General features: G+C 37.1%; 1 protein-coding gene and 1 pseudogene across 7 annotated transcripts in view; one reads left to right on the forward strand and one right to left on the reverse strand.

Annotated features, from left to right (window-relative positions):
• Lama2 (laminin subunit alpha 2) overlaps positions 1 to 19,347 on the forward strand; it is a 647,938-nt gene that overhangs the window by 319,441 nt on the left and 309,150 nt on the right. The gene's annotated exons all lie outside the window — the stretch shown is intronic.
• On the reverse strand, positions 14,729 to 15,397 carry Npm1-ps5 (nucleophosmin 1, pseudogene 5; annotated as a pseudogene).

Genomic DNA, 19,347 nt, shown 5'->3' on the forward strand with positions numbered 1-19,347 from the left:
GGTAGGTGTCCCTTACTACTACTCCACCTCCTCCTCCTCCTTCTTCTCGTCCTCTTCTTCCTCTTCCACCTCCTCTTCCTGCTTTGATCCTTTCTTTCAAACATGTTAAAATGATACACTATCAATGTATTCTTAAACTATTATAGTTTAAGAATATTGGAAAATAATAGGCACATGTTAGTTAAATTTTAACTGGATCCTAAAATAATTAGGCATAAAAGAAGGGGATCATACTTAATAGGTTCAGTGTAGCTATAATTCTTATCCTAGGCTAAATATTTTTGTATCATTTGTGTGCAAAATCATTAATCTGTAGTATTGAATAAACAAAACATATCTTCAAATGTTTGTATCCATAGAAAAAGATCTTTTTAAATGTAAAAGCATATTTTACTACATTACTCCTCCTATAAGGTGTATTATTATTCTGAGTACAAAAACTGGATTTTATTTTTTCTCATTTCATATCCTCAAGGCATTATAATGTAATTGTATGTACATTATATCTATAAGAGGTTATTACAGTGAGAAGAATTAAAAGATTTATCTATTCAATGTATATGAGTACACTGTAGCTGTCTTCAGACACACCAGAAGATCCTATTACAGATGGCTGTGAGCTACATGGTTGCTAGGAATGGAACTCAAGGCCTCTGGAAGAGCAGTCAGTGCTCCTAACCACTGAGCCAAATGAATTTTAAATCAACAAATTACTACTTTAAACTAATGCTTATTTCTTTTTTAAAATGTGTTTTATATTTTTAATAAAAGCACAGCTATATTATGGCATATATATTTATGGAGGATACATACACACACACACACTTAGAAACTTATATTGGATACTGTTCTTAGTTTGGAACCAAATATCTAGCAAGAAAGAAACTAAGACCAAAATTTTTTATTTGGCTCTCATTTTAGAGGAATGCAATCCACCAGGGTGGAATGACATCACAGAAGAGGGGTGAACTAGCTGTTCACTCCCAAGTGTGCTGACAGGAAGCAGAGAGAGATTAATGCTGATGTCAAGCTGATGTCTGTGTGCCCCCCTAATGTTTAGCCATCACCTCACAACCCTTATGATGTTGCTGCCCACATTGAGGGTGGGTCTTCCTTCTTCCACAAAAACTGGTACTAAAGCAAGAAGAAAATCAGCACACTGAGCACAGCACATACATGTCCCTGCACATTTAAGGAAGACGTGAGAAGAGAAACAGAGCGTTGGATGGGGAACAAGTAGGACAGGGAACAAGAGTGACAAGATGGACAGGGAATTGCCACTATAATTGGTATTTATTTTTTCAAGAATCGGGGAACCAGACCTTTGCACACCTTATCATAATTCCTTGACTTATTTTAACAATCAAATATTTCTTCTGCTTGAGTGAATATGAAAAAGGACAAGAACCACAAGAAGACTTGCAGTTCTCCTTAAGAAACGCCATAATTTTCCAGTCACTGGTTAATATGGTTTGGTCCAGAGTGGGAGTAGCACATGTGACAGCACTGGACAGATTTTGAAGATAAAGCTGAGCCCAATGAGTAATCTTTCTTGTTACAACAAGGTTGCAACCTAAAAGAGAAAAGGTTTTTCGGTTCACAGTTTAAAGGCACCATGGGGTTGGGGAAGGCATGATTGCAGAAGTACAAGGCAGCTAATTACATAATGTCTGAGTTAGGAAGCACAAGTACTAAGTGTGTGTGTTCAGCTCGTTTCTCTTCCCCTTTCATGTGGTCTATGGCGCCAGGGCATGGGGTGGGGCCAACAATATTCAAGGTGGGTTTTCCTTGCTTTGCTAAAGTCCTTGAAACCTCTTCATGGGTAAAACCAGAGGTGGATGACCACACAGAGATTCTAAATCCCATCAGGTTCATAGGAAGATTATCCATCTCGTCTGTGAGATATATGAAAGAAGATTCCAGAGAACCCTATGAAATATCCAAATGGAAATATTAAAAAATGATAATATACAGATCTGCTGTTCAGTATAAAAATCTGAATAGAAGATTAAAAAAATGTTTGAGCCATCAGGACAGATGCATTTAAGTCAGAAGAGATGTTTATTCCTTGTCCATAAAACAATACTATTCTTGGGGGTGGAGAGGTGGCTCAGCTGTTAAGAGGGCTGCCTACTATTGGAGAGGACCCAGGTTCGATTCCCAGTACCCACAAGGAAGGTCACAAGGATCTACATTTAGCTCCAATTCTAGGAGACCCAGTGTCTTCTGCCCTCTGCTGGCAGCAGGCATACAGGATGTACACAGATAAACATGCTGGTAAAACACCCACAGTCATGGTGGTCTCTGCCTTTAATCCAAGCATTCTAGAGGCAAATATAGGTGGTTCTCTGGGAGTTCAAAGACAGCCTCGTTGACTAAAGAGAATTCTAGGCCAGCTAGAGCTACATAATACAGCACTGTCTCAAAAACTAAAACAAACAAACAAACAAAAAACAAACAAAAGACCCAATACATTGTTGAGCAATCGATGTTGGGCAAATCTTGGATTTTCTGCCCATTCAAAGCAGTTACGGTATTCAGTAGGTTTAACTTACTTCATTATACATTTGGTGAATAGTATGTAATCTTTGTCATGATTTTAAACATATTGCAGTTCCTTCTCCATTGAAGTGGAGGTTTTATAGTTCTCCCTAAAACCAAATGACTTAATATAATATGACAATGCTTTGCAGACTCAAAAAGACATACCAATCATGTGCTTGGTCTATCACAAATAAAATATTGCAACAAAGAGAGGCCAAATCAACGCTGAGAAATTGCACTTTTCTTCATGGGGAACAGCTTCAACTGGTGGTTTCCATAGTTACTTTATTTCTTGTACAAGAACAATAACAATAAATAATCTAAATGTATTGAGGATACACATGTGTGTGTCATAGGTTCAGTGTCTTATATGTAATTTGCACAGTGCTAATTCTTTTACCTGTATTGTCTGATTTGTTCTTCGCATATTTCTCTAGTATGTTACCATTCCCTTCACTATACTGCTGATGGTATGAAGTGTGTTCACTCCTCAGTGAGGGAGGAGTGCTTCACGGTGCTCCAGTGTGGGCACTCATCCTTCATCCACACCGGAGGCTGCTTTGGATGTTTTCAATCTGGGATAGCTGCACTAAAATATACCTTTGCCTCCCAAGGCTTAAACACATTTTATGTTTCTGTCCTTTAGTCCCTCAAACTGTTTACATTCTTTCTTCTTATTGATGACTAAGATTTAGAGTTTAGGGTTGTTTTTATTTGTTTGTTTGTTTGTTTGCTCGTATTTTATTTGGGTTTGGGTTTTGAAGAAAATGCGAGCCGGCGATGCATGTACGCTCTAAAATAGTGCTCAGATCATCTCAAATATCAAAAGACTTAACCCTTCGAAGGAAATGCCAGTTTCTGTAACAGCATGCCATTAGATATTGGGGACATTTGTTATAAGTGTGTAGTTCTATTTTGACTATATATAGTTAATTTTGAAGCACCCAGAAAACACGCATGGAGTTCCACATACACAAAAAAATACCTGAATGAGTGTAAATCTAAAAGCGGCCACCTACTTCCCCTTGATTAAAACTGCATTTTGTAATGTTCTTTCTTTTCAGCTCACAATCTGAAAGCATGCTTTTTGTTTGGTGGGAAAATGTTATCACAAAGTAGTAAGACAACATGGCCCTAATTTTTGTCAACGTGTGCTGGCCTTAGCAAAGTCACTTTTAAACTTTAAGGAATCTATTTTGGTATTTAACTCTTACTTTTGACATGATTTATATTCTGAGTTGATCTCGGCATCTTCCTGCTTGAAACTCGGCAGAATGACATTAGCTGGGAAGGTTTCTATTATAAGCCGTGTCTGCTCGGGCTGCAGTCCTGTTACTAGAAGCCTGTCAGAATTTTCAGTGATTCGTCGTTTTCTGGATATTGTGATTTAATCTGCTTAATTCTATTACTCCCTGAGAGCTGTGCAGCCATCTAATGTCTTATAACAAGACCTCTCCCAAAAGTTATAATACATTATTTCAAAATTATAGTCGTAGCACCTGACTCGAAACCAAAATTCTGGGTAGACTTGCAAAAATCCTATCCTGTGACCTTCTCGTGGGGCACATTTATTTATATCAGTGATTTTCAATCTGCCTCATATAATTCCCCAAGTTTTCAATTCCTCATGTTGTGGTGACCCCCAATCATAAATTATTTTGTTTCTACTTCAGAACTATAATTTTGCTGCTGCTATGAGTTATGATTAAATATATACATACAGAGGAAATACAGATATGCAGAGTAGCTGATATGTATTCTAAAAGGGGTTGTGGCCCACGGGTTGAGAATTTCTGATTTATATAGCTCTAGAATGGTATTTACTTATATTGCTATGGTAGGATAAACGATAGCCCCCTAAAAAAGATACAAGGACCCTAATATCTCAACCTTGTAAATATGCTAATATATGTAATCAAATGTATTCTATAGCTGGGTGTGGTGGTGCACACTTTTAATCTATCTCAGCATTCTGGAGGCAAAGGCAGGTCTCTGAGTTTGAGGCAATCATAGTGTACTATGTAGTTTCAGATGATGTTGAAATTCTTGTCCTCTTGCCTCTGCCTCCCAAGTTCTGGGATGTACTCCTGGATTTATGCAGTGTTGGACTTTGCCACAGGGCTTTGTATATGGCCTGCTAGACAAGGACATCATTGGCTGAATTACATCCTTAACTCCTGAATGGCCTTGAGATGAAAGTCTGTCTTAGATGAAGAGGGAGGGCACAATCTAATTATAAGAGGCATTAAATGCAAAAGAGGAAGACAAAAGATCTTCAGAGTGTTGTCACCACAGAGGTGAAATTTGAAGGGCGAACGGGACTCATTGACCTTGCCAAGAGAGGAGCACGTGAGCCCAGGAACATAGAGCATTTTCAGAATCAGGAAATGGACACTGCCAGCCAGCATATCCGTGGGAATCTCACTAGCACAACCACAACAGCTGGATTCTTCCATCAGTCTGCACAAGCAAGAAAATAGCTTTACCCTGTAAGCTGCAGAGGGGACATATTACATACAAACAATTTGAATTACTTTTGCCATGGAAACCTGTTTTGAAATTTTCACCTATGGAGTGGAGGTAAAATATGTTTATGTTGTTTAGTTCCTGAGGTAACTGCTAAGTTCCTTAGACAGCAAAAGAACACCAATACTATAGGAAGCCACACTGATAACATACACATACAAACACCGCATTGGCTCCTTCTCTGGATAGAGGGAATTAGGAATTATTTTATATACGAGACTAGGAGGAAACAGTGGGATAAAAGAAATGAAGAAATATGTCCCCTTTCCTATCTCCCATTTAGTTAAGGCCTCGGAAAACTATCTAGACCCTTATTGCAAAAGAGAAAACCATCAAAGCATGAAAGTGTGAAAGAAAAGGTTTGTGACAAACACTTTATGGCAAACTACAGAAGGGCTGTTTCACCTAATACTGATACTTTTTACAGAAAAATCTTCCCAAGCTGATCATGATCTTACCATGTAGCCTAGGCTACAGTTGAATTTGTAATCTGCCTGCCTCAGTCTCCTGAGTCTCTGTGGCATGCACCGCCAGCCCAAAAAAGAGATATTTTGATGAAAAATATGAGCAAATGGGGTTCCTCATACCGAATGATCCATTTTAGAGCTTTTGTCCAGGCATGTTTAGCATCGTGTGCACAGCAGTGAAATATGCCTAGATAATTTGAATTGAGTCCATATAAAAATGTTTTTACAAAGCATAAATGTATCCTATTCTCTCACCACTGTGGATGTTTAGCAAGTCCAAGCCAGTTTGCTCAAATTTTCCATCAAAATACCAGATGCTTGAAATTAAACAAAGGAAGGGTGATGATATGAGAATAGACTGTAATCCTGTTCCTTTTTTCCTCCCATTTATGTTATATTGGTTTTTCATCCTACATTTAGTTATATCTTATTACAACACCAAAATATTGATTCTGATAAGCACATTTTATGAATAGTTTCAAACTCCAAACTGCAGTTTTAAAATTAGGTATTATCAATGTAAGTTAACAGTAATAGGCTCACTGCTCATTGTATATGTATCTAATGTCATTTACTCAAACTCATGGAACGGATTTTTAAATATTCAATAGTTTACCGATCTCAGTCCTCATAACCATACTCAGACATGTGAAACTGGGCATTAACCACAATGTGTCTATGAAGCTAAACACAATTCTTTCTCTGGTCACATTAATAGAATAAATACATGTCAGAAACATGTTAAGCAGAAAGGATTTTCTTTAGTCCATGATTTTGGAGGTAAGAATGGCATTGCAGCTGGGGCTGATTGGTCTACAGCAGGAGGAACTTGTAGTAACTTCTTATATCTTGATGACTCAAAAGAAAAGGAGTTTGGATAGGACCAGAAGTCGATACCACCTCCATGGCTTATCTCCAATGACCCACTTTTGGTAGCTATACATTCCCAGGTTCCACACTTTCTTTTCTAGTAGATTCATCATATATGGTGTTATGTGGAGGTCCTTAATCCACTTGGACTTGGGCTTTCTACAAGTAAATAAGAATGTGTCAATTTGCATTCTTCTACATGTTAATCTCCAATTGAACTAGCACCATTTGTAGAAAATGCTGTCTTTTTTCCACTGGAAGGTTTTGGCTCCTTTATCAAAGATCAAGTGACCATAGGTGTGTGGGTTCATTTCTGGGCCTTCACTTCTATTCCATTGATTCCCTATCTGTCTCTGTACCAATACCATACAGTGTTTATCACTATTGCTCTGTAGTATAACTTGAGATCAGAGATGATGATTCCCCCAGAATTTCTTTTATTGTTGAGAATGGTTTTTGATATCCTGGGGTTTTTTGGTTACACCAGATAAATCTAAGAATTGTTCTTTTTATCTCTGTGAAGAATTGAATTGGAATTTTGATGGGGATTACATTGAATCTGTAGATTGCTTTTGGTAAGATGGTCATTTTTACTATATTGATCCTGCAAATCCATGAGCATGGGATATCTTTACATCTTCTGAAATTGTCAAATTCTTTCTTCAGAGACTCAAAGTTCTTGTCATACATATCTTTCACTTGCTTGATTGGCACCATACCAAGATATTTCATATTATTTGTGACCATAATAAATGTTGTCATTTCCCTAATTTCTTTCTTGGCCTGTTCACCCTTTGAGTAGAGGAAAGCTTCTGATTTGTTTGAGTTAATTTTGTATCCAGCCACTTTGCTGAAGTTCACTGTCAGCTGTAAAAGTCCTTTAGTGGATCTTTTTTTGGGGGGGTCACTTATGTATACTATCATATCATCAGTGATATTTTGACTTCTTTCAATTTTATATCCCTTTGATCTCTTTTTGTTGCCTAATTGCTCTGACTAGAACTTCAAGTACTATATTGAATAGATAGGGGAAAAGTGGGCAGCCTTGTCTTGTCCCTGATTTTGCTTCAAGTTTCTCTCCATTTAGTTTGATGTTGGCAATTAGCTGTCTGTATATTGCTTTTAGTATACTTAGGTATGGGCCTTGAATTCCTATTAGTTCCACTACTTTTAGCATGACGGGGTGTTGTATTTTGTCAAAGACTTTTTCAGCATCTAATGAGATGATTATGTGTTTTTTTTCCTTTGAGTTTGTTTATATATTGGATTATGTTGATGGATTTCTGTACATTGAACCATGTCCACACCCCTGGGAAGAAGCCTAGTTGATCATGGTGAATGATCATTCAGATGTGTTCTCGGATTCAGTTTGCAAGAGTTTTAATGAGTATTTTTACATCAATATTCATAAGGGAAATTGGTCTGAAGTTTTCATTCTTTGTTGGGTCTTTGTGTGGTTTAGGCATTAGTGGAAGGGTAGCTTTATAGAATATGTTAGGTAGTGTTCCCTCTGTTTATATTTTATGAAATACTTTGAGAAGTATTGATATTAAGTCTTTCTGGAAGGTCTGATAGAATTCTGTACTCAAACAATCTGGTCCTGGGCTTTTTTTGGTTGGGAGACTTATAATGATTGCTTCTATTTCTTTAGGAGTTATGGAACTGTTTAGATGATTTATCTGATCCTGATTTAACTTTGGTAATTAGTATGTATCTGGAAAATCATCCATTTCATCTAGATTTCCCAGTTTTGTTGAGTATAGGCTTTTGTAGTAGGATCTCATAATTTTTTTGAATTTCTTCAGTTTCTGTCATTCTGTCTCCATTTTCATTTCTGATTTTGTTTATTTTGATACTGTCCCTATGCCCTCTGCTTAGACTGTCCAAAGATTTATCTATGTTGTTGATTTTTTCTAAGAACCAGCTCCTGAATTTGTTGATTCTTTGTATAGTTCTTTTTGTTACTATCTGGTTGATTTCAGCCCTGAGTTTGATTATTCCCTGCCATCTACTCCTCTCTGGTGTTTTTGCTTCTTTTTTGTTTTAGAGCTTTCAGACGGGCTGTTAAGCTGCTAGTGCATGCTCTTTCCAATTTATTTATGGAAGCCCTCAGAACTATGAGTTTTTCTCATAGCACGGCTCTCATTGTGTCCCATAAGTTTGGGTATTTTGTGCCTTTATCTTCATTAAATTCTGAAAAGTTCTTCCTTCCTTCCTTCTTTCCTTCCTTCCTTCCTTCCTTCCTTCCTTCCTTCCTTCCTTCCTTTCTTTCTTCCTTTCTTTCTTTCTTTACCAAGTTTTTATTGAGTAGATAGTTGTTCTGCTTCCTGTTGCTTTTGTTGTTGAGAATCAGCCTTAGTCTGTGGTGATCCAATAGGGTGGATGGGATTATTTTAATCTTCTTGTATATGTTGAGGCTTCTTTTATATCTGGTTGTATGGTCAATCTTGAAGAAGGTACTGTGAGGTGCTGAGAAGAAGGTATATTCTTTTGTTTTAGGATGAAATGTTCTGTGGATATCTGTTAAGTCCATTTGGTTCATAACTTCTGTTAGGTTCACTGTTTAGTTTCTGTTTCCATGATGTGTTCATTGGTGAGAGTTGGATGTTAAAGTCTACTCCCCTAATCTCTCAAGTACTTTTGTCAGGAAGAGCAATGAATGTTGTGAAAATCCTTTTCTTCATCTAAGGAGATGATCATTTTTTCCTTTCAATTTGCTTATATGATAAATTATATTTATTGATTTTCATATATTGAACCATCCCTGCATCTCTGAGATTAAGCCTATTTGGCCTTTATGGATTTTTGCTGTGTTCTTGGATTTATTATGAAATTACTTTTTGAGTATTTTGGCATCTATATTCATCAGGGAAATCAGTTTGTAGTTATCCTTTTTTCTTTTGCTGAATTTTTATATGGTTTCAGTATCAGGGTAACTCTACCATATTAAAATACCACTGTTGATGTTCCTTCTGTTTTTATTTCAGGGATAATTTGATGAGCATTGGTGGGAAACTTTTAATCATTGCTTCTGTTTTACCATTGTATGCCTATTTAAATTGTTTATCTGCAAAGGCTTCAGTGACTCACTGGAATGGATGCCAAAAAAATATGTGCTATATTTTAAAATCAATGTAACAAGGTAAAGCAAATAAAAAAAACCATATTGATCCAAGCAATTAATACATAGGATTACATATGAACATGTGAGCTTGAAGCTCAAGGCCCAGATTCTCTACCCATATTTTGGTAGACTTTAGCTGGTTATGTATCTTCCCTGTATCATGTTTTCTCTTTGTTGAAATAAGGACTTCACTAAAAACAAAATAACCCAAGATTCTTCACCAAATGAGGATATGAATATAGTTCATTGGAGTCTGTTTGCCTGATGATGGACGATTGCGTTTGAAAGTTAGCTTGCAAAGTTATGATGTGCTGGAATGTTGTTCCTGTTCTCAAAATACCACTCGGTCGGCATGTGAAAACTGAGGCTTAGACTTGGGTGAATAAAGGTTACGATTGCCTTTGCTCACTCCTGAATCCAAGAATTATTTTTACTATATAAGAATGACAACAGTCACTTCTGAGAATTACAAGTGGCCTAAATTCATTTAATTGGAGAAAAAGTAATGATCAATACATTTGTATCTCAGTAGCTTTGTTATGGGTTACCGTACAAAGGCATCCTGTTTCTTTGTCGCCATGGGACAAGTTGCTGTTCCGTAGACCATAAAGCTGTTGGAGCTTAGAATTAGGAAAGTGTTTGCTACTTGCCGATGTAAGCATGTGAAATGCTGGATATGTAATTGGAGATGTTTTATATTAGTTGTTAGCTGCCCTGGAAGCCTTCTCACTGATAATACCAGGCCCGTGCATGTTCACGGTCCAAGATCTCAATGGCGCTCAATGAGGGAAATAAATGACAAGGCTGACATTTAATGAGACATAAAAGCTTTTGACTGTGACCTTGAGATGTGATTTGCTATTTATGATGTGAAATGACTTCCCTTCTTCCAAGTGGAGAAACATCTGGTCTGTGTGGAAGGGGTTTTCATTAAGAAACAAAAAAAAAAATAAATAAAAAGAAAAGCAGAAACTATGTATAAAGTCCAGCGCATGCGGCAAAATCTAAAGCAGTGGGTGAAAGTTCACAGGACACATAGAAGTGCCCACCCCCCAACTAAGTATGCATTTACTGTGCTGATGGGAAAGAGCATGAAGGGAGCAAGTCTCCCAAGCTGCACAAACATGTGCAGCCCCATGAGAGTGTGAGAAATGGCGTTTCATGTAGTGATTGATAGCAAGGGTTTCCTGTCCTGCTTTGAACTCCTAGCGGGGACTGTAGGGTGCCCTGAGGGGCTGTCTGCTTTTGTGTGTCAGGAACTCTGTTTTGTTAGAAAATAGTAAAGAATACTGTTTGTATTCCCTTTGTTCTTGAAGGGTACCTATAGTTTATGGGAATTAAGCACCGTAGAAAAACATCCCAAACTTATTCGTACATCATAGAGCAAATGCTCAACTTCCCTTAGAAAACAGGGCATGGTTTTCCTTCTTGCTTTTCTTCATGTTTGTTCTCTTCTTCTTGCATTAGTTTTCATCTCTCCTATCCTTCTTGAGGCTAGGAATGACACAGTCTGAACTACTTAATAATCTACAAATGATTAAATATGCAGATCCTGAGAAAACTGGCTTTTTGCTTCCTTGGTTGTTTCATTGTTTGGTTGGGTTTGTTTCTTGAGACCAGGTCTCAATAAGTAGCCATAGCTGGCCTTGAACTCACAGAAATCCATCTGCCTCTTCTTCCCCAGGGCTGCTCCCAAGAAGCCTTTTATGCTAAAAAGTTATTTATAGAAAATAAAAGGAAAGTCTGAAGTACTATGTAACCCGTTCACAGGGAGGCAGTGAGTTCTGCATGATTAAGAATTTTTCAGTTAAACAAGAGGTCTTGAGGACTCCCATTAAGTTGTATGACCTAAGAAGCATGAGTTTTCTATTTATGTGAACTTAAATTCCACGTTGGATAGGTAACGTATAATTAATGGTGTCAAACAGTGAGATAGTGCATATATAAGATCAGGCCAGCTGAAACCCAGCATGGATGGGGGAGAGTTTTTAAGCTCTGCCCCTCTAAAGGAGCTACTGAGAATTGGTGATTAAGGGCCAATGGGTCAGTTTGGTCAGGGCTCACTGGCAGGCTACCCATGCTCTAATAGATGATCCTATAGCCATGCACATACCACTAGCACTAAGGAGAATTAGTGAGTTTCAAAAAGAAAACAGTTCATGAAACTAGGGAGATGTGAGTGGCTATACTCAAAGTACAGTATAAGCAAAGGCAACATTTTCAAATAATAAAAATAGCCCTTATTTAAAAATTTGCATGTGTGTACTTCCTAAATATATTGAACACATCTCAAAGCAAACATAACAATGTTAAAATTTACGCACAAAAGATGAGGATTTTAAAGCTCACTGCAGATAAATAAATAAATATTATTCCAAGCCATAACTCCAAGAAGTACTCAAATTGAGGCATCATATCTGCTCATATTTTTTGCACCCGTAGTCCATATTATGGGGGTGGGAGTTGGTGTGTGTTTGTGTTTGTTCAAGAAAAAAGTGATTTATTTTTTAAATGACATAGCTAAGTGAGCACTACTCTTCCGAGGGATGCTTTTCCCCTGTGCTGTCTGTGCTAGCCAAAGAGAAACTCCTTCAGAATTCCTGAATGCATTTTCAAAGTACTCTTCATGAAAGTCAAGTTCTTATTTAAAAACAATGACATTCTGCAGGTAGTGAAGATTTGCAAATATTTAACTTCACTCACATATTCTACATAAGAATGCTGATATTTTTCTTAACATTTTTAGGGAGAGATATTTCATCTAATAAATTTAAAAAATAAATGACATCAAAATAATAATCATATATTTTTGGATTATTTTCATATTTATATTTCTAAATATAACTTCATTTATATGCACACATTTATATACATTATTCTTATGTACACACACATATTATACACACACATATATATGCACATATACATATACATACATATGTACATATATATATGTATATATACATATATATATATTCCTTGCTTTGAAAACAAACCTAAAACTTAAAGATAAGAATTCTGATCCTTTAGATACAAACATTTATTTTTTACTTCAGAATTAAATTACATTTTCTCAAAGTCATACTGTAAAAATATATAAAAGTCCTTATCAAATGCCACGTATGATGTTGTAGTTTGTTTTTATTTGATATGACGTGAAAAAAATGCTTTATCAGTTGAATCGATAGACTCACATTGGCTTAGCACTTGGAATAAATGTTCACTGTTGATTCTTGTGCTAATCTTTGGCTCCCTGGTTCTGCCCTGCACTGTGACATCATGTCCTTGAATATGTCATCATTCCAAGTTAATGTTTCCCAAGGGTTAAAACGAAAGTATGTCAGCACTAACATGCCTGACTCCCAAGGCCAGGCATATCATAGGTTAGCTTTTGTAAAACTGCAGCTCAGAGTGTCACCCAGGACCGTGTCACTTAACCATTGTCTTCAGTCACATCATTTTTATGTCAATGAGACATCCACATTAATAGACATGAGGGTATTTTTCTAAGGTTTGTGTTTACCATAAACAGTTCCTCCCCAGCTTTTGTACACTCAATATATTTGTTCCCTCCAAACTCACTTCTGGAGCATATTATTAGGATTTTAATCTTTATCTGTCTAGTAGGTGACTGATACTACTTCAACAGTCTCTCTCCGATGGAAACTATGTTGTAATGTTGAAAATAATATTTCTGTTTTTATATACGTTACATTTTTAAACTTATTTTAATGGAATTCCAAGTACAAATAAAAAAGCAAAAGAGATATTTAAATAAATTCTATATGTCTTGTATAGAAGATAAAGAATATGCTTTACACACATGTTCCCGTCATAGATTCCTTGCTTTAAAAAGAAACCTAAAACTTGCAGGAAAATATCCTTGCCCTTTAGATTCAAACTTCTTTTTGTTGTTGTTGTCCCCCCCCTTTTTTACTTCAGAGTTAACTTCCCTCAAGGTCACAAAGTAAATATATGAACTACATTTAGAGAGGTAGTAGTTTTTCATTTTTACATATTTAACTTATTTATTTATTTGTATTTATAAATATATATCCCTGTGCCATGAATATGGTTTAGCCCTAAATCTTAAAGCAGGTATGAATAAACTAATTCCTCTTCTGGTGCCTTATGCTAAACCTTACAAAAGGTTTCCTCTAACGTTAAAGAAATCAACTCTTAATAAATTAATTGTAAGGCTATCAGGAAGGAATCACACGTCCTACTAAGACATCAGTTCTAGTCTCATAATTCAGCTAAGAAAGACACTTTTCTCTACCTTCCAGATACACAGATATCTCTCTTTCAGAGACATAGCTAGCTCACAACTTACTTACTTCATTTCAGACAAGTCTAGATGTCAGACGTCAATTTTATGTAGGATTTTTTAAAAAGTATCCTCTTGTAGGCAATGGGAGAGGGGATGCAACGGGGAGCTTGTGGAGGGGAAACCAGGAAGGAAGACACATTTGAAATGTAAATAAATAAAATAACCAATTAAAAAATCAAGTACCCTTCCCTTGACATTTTTCTGACACACACAATAAACAGTAGTTTCCCTTTCTATCACACATGGTAAGTCTTCAAATGTTCTAGGAAAAGCGCCTTTCAAAGGCTTATCCTTCTAAGATTAAGTACTTATATTAGCTTTATAAACCCCTGGCTCAGCTCACCTGGCCATCAGCATCCTGCCCATGCCTCTTCCGATGAATTTGTCAGCTACCGTTTGACACGGTGATGTCAGGAACTAATGATGGGCACCAGGTACAGGTACATCTCTGTTTCCTCAATTCTGTCTTCTCATGGGTGTGTTCGTTTTGGTTTGGTTTTGGTTTTTAACCAAATAGAAACAGTGCTACTTTGTTAAAATACTTCGTTTATTTCACATGTATATTTTTGTCTCCCTATCGTTTTCACATCTGACCACCACTACTACTATGACCCGTCATAACGTCGTGTACCTACTTCAAACCAAGTGAAGGGTGGAGCAGCATCCTTGAAAGCCAAACAGACATCTGAGACAGCACGTTCCTGGCAATGGAACCTGCACTACATTTACCAAACACAATAGGGAAAGTTCTCACTTTGCCTTATAAGAAAGACAGCTAGACATCAGGGGTTACAGAATAAAGTAACATGGAATATTTCAAACCGTTTAAGCCATTTTTTAAAAGAGATTTTCTTCCCTGCTAGAGATTTAAATGGCCACCCGGTCAATTATCTGGAAATAATTCTTCACATATTTAGTGAACTTGGCTTCCAGTTTGAGAAGAGAACCACCTTTTTTCCATACTTGCTGGCACTTTTTACCTTAATGTTTTCTATAGAGGTAGGTCTTTTTGGTGTTAGAAGATAATTTCTTGGTTTTTGAGAGACCCTTGAGCCTTTGATCTTTGTGTTGATAGTTTTGAGTCTTTTCCATTTTGGCTCTTTTTTTATGCATCTTTGACTAAAGTACCTCATACAGATTTCTTCACTGGAGCTTTTTCTTCAGTTTCCTCCTTCTCTTCTGTTTCTTTCTCTTCTTCATCATCCTCATATTTTCATCAAGTTTTACTTTTTCTGTGGAGCCTTGTTATCTCCAGGGGTAGATTGATTTCCAGACATACTTAAGAGTCTTACATCCTCATCATCCTCATCTTCATCTTCTGACTCTACATCTTCCTCTTTAGTGACAAGGTGCTGTCCACTAGATAAACACAGACAGTGTAACCACAAAGCCCCCAAGGGAAGCTGCTAGTTGTACAGACATTTTCAGAGTTGCTAGTATTAGTTTAACTGGACCATCTTCATAGTTCATTGCTTCTGTCTCTACAATGTGTAATTTGCCTTTTGCCCCTGCCCTAAACTGACCATTCTTTATCATGAGTATTTTTTCCCCTGGAGCTAAGAACCGAACCCAGGGTCTTGTGCTTGCTAGGCAAGCGCTCTACCACTGAGCTAAATCCCCAACCCCCTGACCATTCTTAATGATGGCCAGTGCTCATCTTCATCATTCTTCAAAGTGATAGTCTTTGTCAGGCTTTGGTTCACAACTGAAAATGATCACACTTCTAAATGGTAAAGTGTTCTTCCTTAAAATTGATGCATTTATTGTTTGCTAGATAGCAATAGAGTGCACTTCAGTGAACTCAGGGGTGAATTTATTTGCTTTGGTTTGTTTTTGGACTAATAAAGATAAGAATAGAGAAACCAAGAGATGCATGTTTTAAAAACAACTGCAGATTATCTCTGGGGTAGCCCAACTTTATCTTGCTTTCATGCTCTCTCCATATATAATACATTGGAATGATAGATGGTTATGAATGCTATTAAAATTCAGCAGATATTTATGCAAGGTCTACTCTTTGTGAAATGCTTTTTGCAAAGTACCACAGGGAAACATTAAGACGGCTGAGCCTTTCATCACTGTGATCTCCCCAAAAATCTCAAAATAAAAAGAAATAACATTTAGAATCATGAAATAAATACTCTTGCCATTAGGGCTTAAGTGATGGCTCTTTGTAGAATTTTAATTTGGAAGATGACACTTACTACAATGGTATGTACATGGTGTCAAATGACCTCCATGTTTATCTTCTTTTATTACCAAAATGAACTTTTAAGGGAGGAACAATTCAGGTCATATTAGTAAAAAGTAACTGAACCTCTGAAAGTATAAATAAATTCCCCAAGAGTCACACACCACAAAAAGGCAACGTCTGAATACCAAATGGGGATGTTAAAACTCTAGGAATGAGCTTCATCTCTATGTGATTTATGTAATACTTGAATATTAATAGAAGCATCAAATCCCAGACACAAGCCCAGCCATTTATTCTGGAAGAAGACACTTGAATGTCCTTTACTGGATTGTTGATTCTTCTCTGGATTCTGACTGCATATTCTCTGAACCTCTAGAATTCTTATCTTCTGAAATTCACAACCAGCTCCTGCTGCCCTCATAAAGAGTCACCCGCAGAGTTCATGAACAAAGGAGGGGAGGAAATGAAATATTAGTGGATCAGTAACGTTTAGAATCAAATCAGAATACTGCTGGCTTTTGCAGAAAATATTAACTGCTCTTTCAAAACACTCTTCGTCTGAATAATGTGAACTGAAAGGAACTGAACAGGCAGCCACGTAGACTGTGCTCGGGTTACCAAAGCTGCAAATACTGAGGATTCCCTGAAGGGGAAAAAGTTCTGTTTTTCTTCACTCTTGTTTCTGTTTTGGTAATAAAGCAAGGGAAAACTGGACAATGGCTAATCCAATAAAAGGTAATAAATATCGTTAAGACATAAAACAATTCCCTAAACAGGGGAGGGGGAGAGAGAGAGAGAGAGAGAGAGAGAGAGAGAGAGAGAGAGAGAGAGAGAGAGAGAGAGAGAGGATAATTCTCCTTTGAAAGGAGAATAGCAATGATTTATTCTCTCTTTCCCTTCTCCCTCTCTCTCCCTCTCTCTCTCCCTTTCTCTCTCCCCCTCTCCCTCTCTCTCTCCCTCTCTCTTTCCCTCTCTCTCTGTATCTCCCCAGTGTTCCCACAACATTAAAGGATTGTTCATCTCGATATTACCCCTCTGTCATTTATGTTACAACAATAAAACTTTATTTTTAATTTAATATAACTTGGATTAAAATGTACTCTGTTGTTTTAACCAGCATCAATGTTGTGTCTCCTAAGCATGATGATGCAATTTTCTTGGCAGAGATCTTAGAAAAATTTAAGCTCTAGACAGAAAAATAATACATACATATATAATGCATATACATATAAAGCTATATTTTATGGTTTATTTGATTAGATCCATGTTTAATTGTGTATTATATGTATTTTGTATAGGATGTTTGCACATAAATTAATCTACCTCATAGCAAGAGTGCCAGTGGAATGTTCTATCCAAACATAAGTAATGGAAAGTGAACAGCTGTTGCAAAGACCTTGTTTTTGAGTCTGAGCCTGAGAACACAAAAGAGTTTTGTGAATTTGGCTGCTAAGCTTGCTTTGGTTGAGAGTCTCCACTTTCAACCGAAGATCTTATCAGTGTGTATCACAAAATATAAATAGCTCTCTGAGTAAGGCAACTTTCAGGAAACAGCAAGTGTTAATTTACTATACAGGAAGCTTTCTTTTTTCTCTTTTAAAGTATTGTTCATCTTCTATGCAGTGTCCAGGGAATATGTTTGGAGGTCATTGATACTTTCTAGAGATCACAATTACATCTAGAAATGAGGTAAAGTAACACTAAACTGGTTACTACATATGAAAACGAACCAACAGGCTTCTTCTTATAGGTAGACCAATAGTGTGGTTTTCAATTAGCCAAAATTATTGTGACCTAGCAAAATTTTTATAATACTATTTTAATTGAATATAGATGAGTGTATGAACCATGTAACTTGGTCTTGGTCTATAACATGGAACATAAAATGTACGAAGAATATATCCATGGGATCACAGATTCACCAGTATGTGCATGGGGACACTCACCTAGTCTCTCAGTCCCTCTTTATATTGCTTTCACAATTATTTTTTGTGTTGTTAATCAAAACATTACATTACTTTTTATCTTATAATTATCAACAAGAAACATTAAAGAAAATATGATTAGTGAAATTCTGATGAAATAGGGTAAAATTTAAGCATAATAAACTTAGTGAGGTGAGCCTGTATGCTTCATGGATCTGGTGGTTGCAGTGAGGAACTATCCCTGGTTGGTTACAGTGAGGAACAATCCTGGTTATCAGGACAGATCAGTTGTAAGCGCAGCTACATACAACATTTTCACCACTACATTTTTATTTTCAAAGTGTATTTTCCACCACATATTAAGTAATCTAAAATAATCGGATTGGGTTGATTGTAGTAGTAATGTTGCAAAGGAAGGTCCAGAAGTTAGATTTTGCCTTTTCCAGTTCTAATTAATGAAATAAAAAGTGTGAAAATTGTTAGAACTCTGTTGAGTTAGGAAAAAGAAAAGAAAGTAATGGATCACATGGGTCAAAGGAATAAAGAGAACAAGAAATGTAGGAGAGAAAGCAGGCAGGTTGGAGAGGGAAGAAGAAAGCCTCTATTAACAGCCACAAAGAATAATACTGTCTCCAATTTCCTCTTGAATAATACTTGATTAAATCTTTTAAAAATGTATTTAATATATTTGGATAGTGTTCATACCCTAATGCTTCAGAAGATTCTCCCACTTTGCTAACCACAATGTTGTGGAGAGAGAGAGATAGAGATAGAGATAGAGATAGAGATAGAGATAGAGATAGATAGATAGATAGATAGAGAGAGAGAGATAGAGAGAGAGGGAGACAGAGAGACAGAGAGACAGAGAGACACAGAGAGAGAGAGGAGGGAGGAGGGGAGAAGGGAGAAGGGAGAGGGGAAAGAAGGGGAGAGGGGAGAGGGAAGAGGAGGGGAGAGGGAAGAGGAGGGGAGAGGGGAGAGGGAAGAGGAGGGGAGAGGGAAGAGGAGGGGAGAGGGGAGAGGGAAGAGGAGGGGAGAGGGGAGAGGAAGGGAGAGGGGAGACAATTGAGTCCAGTTTCTGTTTCCCAAACACTTCTGGGTATTGAGGCTGTCCTAGAATGCCATCAAATACTACTACAGGTTGGTGGCACCCTTAAAGAAAACTAAACATGCCTCTGCCAGCAACTGTTAATTCCCAAAAGTTCCTCATTTGGGCATAGAACTTGGTCCTCACCTCACCTCACCTCACGCCCCACCTCACCTTCCTTCCCCTCCCCTCACATCTCCCTGCTGAGATTTTTTTTACCTGGCTTGAGTTTTTACAGGTGCCATGCATGCTCCCACATATGAGTTCACATGTGCGCCTG

Source organism: Rattus norvegicus, chromosome 1 (assembly GCF_021556685.1).
Source record: "Rattus norvegicus strain SHRSP/BbbUtx chromosome 1, alternate assembly SHRSP_T2T, whole genome shotgun sequence".
NCBI classification, from domain to species: Eukaryota; Metazoa; Chordata; class Mammalia; order Rodentia; family Muridae; genus Rattus; species Rattus norvegicus.